Source organism: Balaenoptera ricei, chromosome 13 (assembly GCF_028023285.1).
Source record: "Balaenoptera ricei isolate mBalRic1 chromosome 13, mBalRic1.hap2, whole genome shotgun sequence".
Taxonomy (NCBI): Eukaryota; Metazoa; Chordata; class Mammalia; order Artiodactyla; family Balaenopteridae; genus Balaenoptera; species Balaenoptera ricei.
The window spans coordinates 4,148,061-4,155,445 of record NC_082651.1 but is presented as its reverse complement, the minus strand read 5'-3'; the positions used below and the strand labels follow the sequence as shown (position 1 = coordinate 4,155,445).

At 35.9% G+C, this 7,385-nt stretch overlaps 1 non-coding gene across 1 annotated transcript; it reads right to left on the bottom strand.

Annotated features, from left to right (window-relative positions):
- Window positions 1-6,880: 6,880 nt before the first annotated feature.
- On the bottom strand, window positions 6,881-6,953 carry TRNAR-CCU (transfer RNA arginine (anticodon CCU)). Its single transcript has one exon. It is a non-coding gene; the product is annotated as a tRNA-Arg (tRNA).
- Between the last annotated feature and the right edge of the window lie 432 nt (window positions 6,954-7,385).

Here is a 7,385-nt window from a genome sequence, read left to right as displayed (position 1 = left end):
TTCACTCACTTCATAGTGCCCTTTGATACACAACACTTTTAGTTTTAATAAAGTCCAATTTATCTATTTGATCTTTTGTTACCTGTGCTTTTGTGTCATACCCATAAGATCATTGCCACATCCAATATCATAAAGCTTTTTTCCTATGTTTTCTTCTCAGACTTTTATATTTTTAAGTCTTACATTTAGGTCTTTGATCCATTTTTAGTTAATTTTTGTATATGGTCTAAGGTATCATTCCAACTTCACTCTTTTGTGTTTGAATATCTGGTTTTCCTAGCACCATTCATTGAAAAGACTGTCCTTTCCCCACTGAATGGTCTTGCCACTCTTGTGAAATAACAATTGATTATGTATGTTAAGATTTATTTCTGAGCTCTCTATTCTATTTCGTTAGTCTGTACGTCTGTCCTTTTGCCAGTACCACCCTTTATTGAGTACTGAAGCTTTACAGTAAATTTGGAAATCAGGAAGTGTGACTCCTCCAACTTTGCTCTTTTTCAAGATTGTTTTGACTATTTGGGGCCCTGTGAGAGTCTATAAGAATTTTAGGATGGGTTTTTTTATTTCCATAAAAGAAGCAATTATGGTATTGATAAGGATTGGTTTGAATCTGTGAATCTCTTTGGGCAGTACTTTCATCTAAAAAACGCTGTCTTACTATTCATGAACATGGGATGTCTTTCCATTTATGTATCTTCTTTAATTTCCTTCAACAATGTTTTGTAGTTTCCAACGTGCAAGTCTTCTGTCTCCTTGGTTAAATTTATTCCTAATTAACTGATTACTTTGTCATTCTCTGTCTGGCTTATTTCACCTAGCATAATGTCCTCCATGTTCACCCATGTTGTTGCAAATGGCAGGATTTTACTCTTTTTAAAGCTGAATAATATTCCATTACTGTATATTTATAATCACCTTTTCTTGATCCATTCATCCATTGACAGACACATAGATTGTTTCCATACCTTGGCTAATGTGACAATGCTACAATGAACATGGGAGTGCAGAGATTACTTTGAGGCAATTGTTTCATTCTCCTTGGATATATACTCAGAAGTGGGATTGCTGGATCATATGGTAGTTCTATCTTTAATTTCTAGAGGAAACTCCATGCTGTTTTCTATACTGGCTATATCAGTTTATACTTCAGGAACAGTGTGAAAGAGTTCCTTTCTCTGCATATCCTAGCCAACACTTGTCTGTTTTCTTTTTGATAAAAGCCATCTTAACAGGTGTGAGTTGATATCTCATTGTGGTTTTGATTTGCATTTCCCTGATGATCAGTGATATTGAGCACTTTTTCATGTATCTGTTGGCCATTTGTATGTCTTCTTTTTACTTAATTAATTAATTAATTTATTTGTTTCTTTGTTTGTTTGTTTTTGCCTGCGTGCTGTCTTTGTTGCTGCGCACGGGCTTTCTCTAGTTGTGGTGAGTGGGGGCTACTTTTCTTTGTGGTGCACAGGCTTCTCATTGCGATGGCTTCTCTTGTTGCAGAGCACAGGCCCTAGGCACGCAGGCTTCAGTAGTTGTGGCACGTGGGCTCAGTAGTTGTGGTGCATGCACTTAGTTGCTCCGCCACATGTGGGATCTTCCCAGACAAGGGGTCGAACCCGTGTCCCCTGCATTGGCAGGCAGATTCTTAACCACTGCACCACCAGGGAAGTCCCTGTATGTCTTCTTTGGAAAACTTTCTATTCAAGTCTTTTACCCATTTTTAATTGGGTTATTTGGAGTTTTTATTGTTGTTCCTGTTATTGAGTTATATGAATTGAAATTTGAAAACATTTTCTCCCATTCCATAGATTGCCTTTTCATTTTGTTGATGGTTTCCCTTGCTGAACAGAAACTCATTAGTTTGATGTAGTCCTACTTGTTTATTTTTGCTTCTGTTGCATTTGCTTATGGTGTCAAATCTAAAAATCATTGCCAAGACCAATGTTGAAGAGCTTATCCCTCCATTTTCTTCTAGAAATTTTACAGTTTCAGGTCTCAGATTCAAGTCTTTAATACATTTTGAACTGATTTTTGTGAATGGTATAAGATAGGGTTCCAGTATCATTCTTCAGCAGGTGGTGGTTCAGTTTTCCTAACACCATTTATTGAAGAGACTATTCTCTCCCCATTGTATATTCTTGGCTCCCTTGGAGAAAATTAATTAATCATATATTGTTTTCTGTATCTTGAAGCTCTGTTTTGGGGTTTACACTCTTAGGGCTGTATTGTCTTCTTGTCATTTCTAGTGTCATTGTCCAAGTTGGAGAAGTGTTAGTATAAAATGTCTGAGAAAACTGCTCCTATTGCCATGAGAGTAGATATTCGTAAGCAAGACACAAAACCAAGATGCTATAAACAATAATAGTGAGAAGAACAGTGAAATCTTACTATATTTTAGATGCATTACAAGTATTGATCTACTTAAGCCTCAGCAAAACCCTGAAGTATAGTATCATTTCCATTTCACAGATCACCCTTTATTCAAATTCTTCATAGCTTTTTTAAAATTAATTTTTGTATGGTTTGATATAAATTTTTGGTCCAAAAGATAGACAAATTTCCCAGTAGCATTTATTATAGTTCTTCATTTCTCCCATTAATTTGAATACCATTTTGTCATACTTGGGTCCATTTTAATACTGTCTATAATGTTTCATTGAGTATTTATTCCTATACCAATGCCTTACTAATTTAATTACCCTGGTTTTTTAATATATTTTTAATCTGTTGGAACAAGTCCATCATTTTTGTTATTTCCCAGTTTTTTAAACAATTGCCATGACTTTTTTTCTCCAGATGAAGGTTGGAATTTGCTTGTCAGTTGCATTAAAAAGATTTCTGTTTGAATTTAATTGAGATTGACTCAATTTATAGATTATCTTGAGCATTGAAGTCTTTTCAATATTAAATCTTTTTTTCTAATAAAGCATGCCTCTAAATTATTTTATTTATCATATTCTTTAAAATCTTGTTTAGGTTGCTTTAGATATTTTTTGACAATTTTAATCAAGTTTATCTACAGGTATTTTGTAGTTTGTATTGCTCTGATAAATCAGATCTTTTATACATAGATTTTCTACTTATTTCTGGAGAAACTGAAATTTTAACATTGAATTCTATTGGGATTCCTCACTGACCTCTTGTATTCTAATAGATTTTCAGTGGTTCCTTTTAGAGTTTTCATTCATTTAGAGTATCCTACCATATGGTCCAAAATAGAGACAGTGTGGTATTTTCATTCCAATTTTCGTATCGTAATTTTTCTTTTTTCTTACCATACTGCCTTATCTAGGGCATCCACTTCAATTTTGACTAGCATTGGTGACAATAATGTCCTTATGTTTCTCTTTTTTATTTAAAAATATTTTTAATTTTAACTTTACATATGACTTTGATGATGACTTTATGGCGATTTTACTCAAATTAAAGATGTTTCCTTCTATTTTTACTGTTAAGAGTGATCATCTTGGAGGGGAATTAAACTAAATCATTGGCCTTCTTGTATATATTAATATTATTATTTTATCTTTTAACCTGTCATGTCATGTAAAATAAATCGCTAACTTGAATTACTTTTGTGTTTCTAGCAAAGGTTACACATTCTTAATAAAATCATGTTCAATTTTTGCAGCTATTTATCACATTACTTATATTAGTTGTCACTCTTGATTAGACAGAATAATAACCATATCTCAGAAAATAAATAGATAATAATAGGGAAAATTAATTTTTTATTTATCTTTTTCTTCTGATTTACTCTGCTATTTTGTTTTCTGCCTCAGTCTATTTTTGCATAAATAGCAACCTAGGTAAATGTGCTGAGATATGTAACATGGATTTTTTTAAGAGCTGTATTCAGATATCATTAGACAATATTTTGGGTCCTCCAGTGTTGCAAATTTTCAGTAAGAGAGATAATTTTTTTCCTTTAAAGGTAAGGTTACAAAGTGTTTCTGATCCTCTTTAGGAGTGAAAGAATCCTTACTAGGATTTTTTTTGTTTCCTCCTTTTCTTATTTCTCCCTTCCTTACTTCCCCCTTACTTCATTCTTTCCTCCCTTCCTTCCTTCCCTCCTCCTTTCTTCTTTCCCCTTCTCTGTCCCTGTCCCTCCATTATTTATTTTCCCAAGGTAATGATGAATTTGCCTTGAACCGATAGCACTCTATCCTCTAGCTCTTATTGTTACTAGTGGAATGTATTTTCTTGACAAAAGGCCAAGGAAAAGAGGCATGAACATGCAGTCTGTGATGATGGGGTAGAATTCATCCAACTGGCCCATTGGAACCAATGGAACAGGAGCAGTTTATAAATAGCTGAGCTAAGCATCCACAGAGAAGCAATATTGTTCTGAATGAGATAATTTTACTAAACAAATTGTAACATACTAAGTTGTATGTATTAAGCACTATGCTAAGCAGTAGGGAAACCAAGGAGAAAAAGGCTCAAGTCAGATAAATCACAGCAAGATCCTTTTTGACCCACCACCTAGAGCAATGGAAATAAAAACAAAAATAAACAAATGGGACCTACTGAAACTTAAAAGTTTTGCACAGCAAAGGAAACTATAAACAAGATGAAAAGACAAATCTCAGAATGAGAGAAAATATTTGCAAATGAAGCAACTGACAAAGGACTAATCTCCAAAATATACAAGCAGCTCATGCAGCTCAATATCATAAAAACAGACAACCCAATACAAAAATGGGCAGAAGACCTAAATAGACATTTCTCCAAAGAAGGTATACAGATTGCCAACAAACACATGAAAGGATGCTCAACATCACTAATCATTAGAGAAATGCAAATCAAAACTACAATGAGGTATATCGCCTCACACCATTCAGAATGGTCATCATTAAAAAATCTACAAACAATAAATGCTGGAGAGGGTGTGGGGAAAAGGGAACCCTCTTGCACTGTTGGTGGGAATGTAAATTGATACAGCCACTATGGAGAACAGTATGGAGGTTCCTCAAAAAACTAAAAATAGAACTACCATATGACCCAGCAATCCCACTACTGGGCATATACCCTGAAAAAACCATAATTCAAAAAGAGTCATGTACCACAATGTTCACTGCAGCCCTATTTACAATAGCCAGGACATGGACACGACCTAAGTGTCCATCGACAGATGAATGGATAAAGATGTGGCACATATATACAATGGAATATTACTCAGCCATAAAAAGAAATGAAATTGAGTTATCTGTAGTGAGGTGGATGGACATAGAGTCTGTCATACAGAGTGAAGTAAGTGAGAAAGAGAAAAACAAATACCATATGCTAACACATATATATGGAATCTAAAAAAAAAAAAAAAACTCCAATAAAGATGTTAAAAAAAAAAAAAAGACTCAAGTCAGGTACTCAAAGATCTATCAGCTTTTTAGGGAGGCTATACATGTAGTCAGAGATTAATTACAGGGTAGAAAGTATTAGATGTATGTAGAAAATGACTTTGGTGAAAAACTAAAGGTGACACTACCTGTGGAAGTTAAGAAAGTTTCCACAGTTTTGCGGACATTTAAGTCAGATGTAATTATGTTTGGTAGGTTTATTTGAAATCAATGATATCTATTTTAAAATTTATTTTTATGTAAGTTATTAAACATTGTTAAGTTACTGAGTTATTTCAGTTAGGACATTGGTGCTTATATACACAGATGATCGTCTCTTTATTATTTATCATTGTGATCACTCACCCATTAATGTAGGTCATTCATTCCATCAATATATACTGGCCACCTATTTCATGCCATTATGGGGCTCAATGAGAAGCAAATCAGTCTGAGTCCCCGACCTCATGGAATTTACACTCTAGTGGGACAGACGAACGTTAATCAAAATCTCTCAAGTAAATGTCCAATTAAAGGAGAGAAGGACAGACTCATTTGCAACCTAAACATTTGGTGATTGATTACATAGTACTGGGAACAAGCACAGGGAGAGTAAGGGCACAGGCAAAGGAAGATGCTGACAAAGTGATACTTGAATAGAAATCTAAAGAATATTTAGGTCAAGGGAACATGGAAACGAGCTCCCGTGGGTGTAGGCCCAGTGGGGGGAAGCAGGGTACTTCTGAGGTTGAGAGAAGGTGGAGGCTTAAGGGAGGACGGTTTACAATAATGACTGGAGAACTTATGTGACCTCTGCTCTCTGGGCGTTGCAGCCCACTTTAAGGATTTCTCTTTGAGAATAATGGGAAAGCTCTGAAGGGCATTTAAATGTGGGAGAAAATGACTGATTTCCAGGTGGGCATTGTGGCCAATGGCTTCAATGTTCTTAGCCCCTCCAACGCCTCTAAAGCTAGTTCCCTGGTTAAAGTCCTCTTGCAAACTGTCTGGAATGGACGCTGACCCTGATGACACAGTGGGTAACATTTCTTCAGTGCCTTTCTATCTCGCTGGCATTTTCCTAATATTAATAACTATTTTTAAATATTTATTTATCTATTTATTTATTTTGGCTGTGCAGGGTCTTAGTTGCGGGGTGCGGACTCTTAGTTGCGGCATGTGGACTCTTAGTTGTGGCACGCAGACTCTTAGTTGTGGCATGCGGACTCTTAGTTGTGGCATACGGACTCAGTTGTGGCATGCGGACTCTTAGTTGCGGTGTGTGGACTCTTAGTTGTGGCGTGTGGACTCTTAGTTGCGGCGTGTGGACTCTTAGTTGCGGTGTACAGACTCTTAGTTGCGGCGTGTGAACTCTTAGTTGCGGCGTGTGGACTCTTAGTTGCGGCGTGCAGACTCTTAGTTGTGGCATACGGACTCTTAGTTGTGGCATGTGGACTCTTAGTTGCGGCATGCGGACTCTTAGTTGTGGCATACGACTCTTAGTTGTGGCATGCAGACTCTTAGTTGTGGCGTGAAGGATCTAGTTCCTTGACCAGGGATTGAACCCGGGCCCCCTGCATTAGGAGCGCAGAGTCTTACCCACTGGACCACCAGGGAAGTCCCTACATATCTTATTTCATCTTCCCCCAAGCTTTATGGGTTTGTATCAATTCACATCCACGTATCACAGACGTGGAACCACAGCACCAAAAAGTTAAGTAACTTGTCTAAAGTCTCACAGCCATAAGGTCTGTACATTAATTTGGATTTCTAGCATCATGATTATTTTTTACCTTGATGTTGTTTTGATCTTTTTCTAATATTTCATTAGTTCTGCTTTATTTCATCTCAAATTCTATCAGAAGTCAATGGAGTTAAAATACGTAACACATAAATATTTCAAATTAAATGAAGCTTCTATTTAAACATCCAACATCTGTATACGCTTTTCAGGGTTTCTGTATTTTCCTTTATTTTCTAATATTATAGAGATGCACTGGTGTTGTAATGAATACACTGTTACTTGCATCTCTATTTAAATGAGTTATC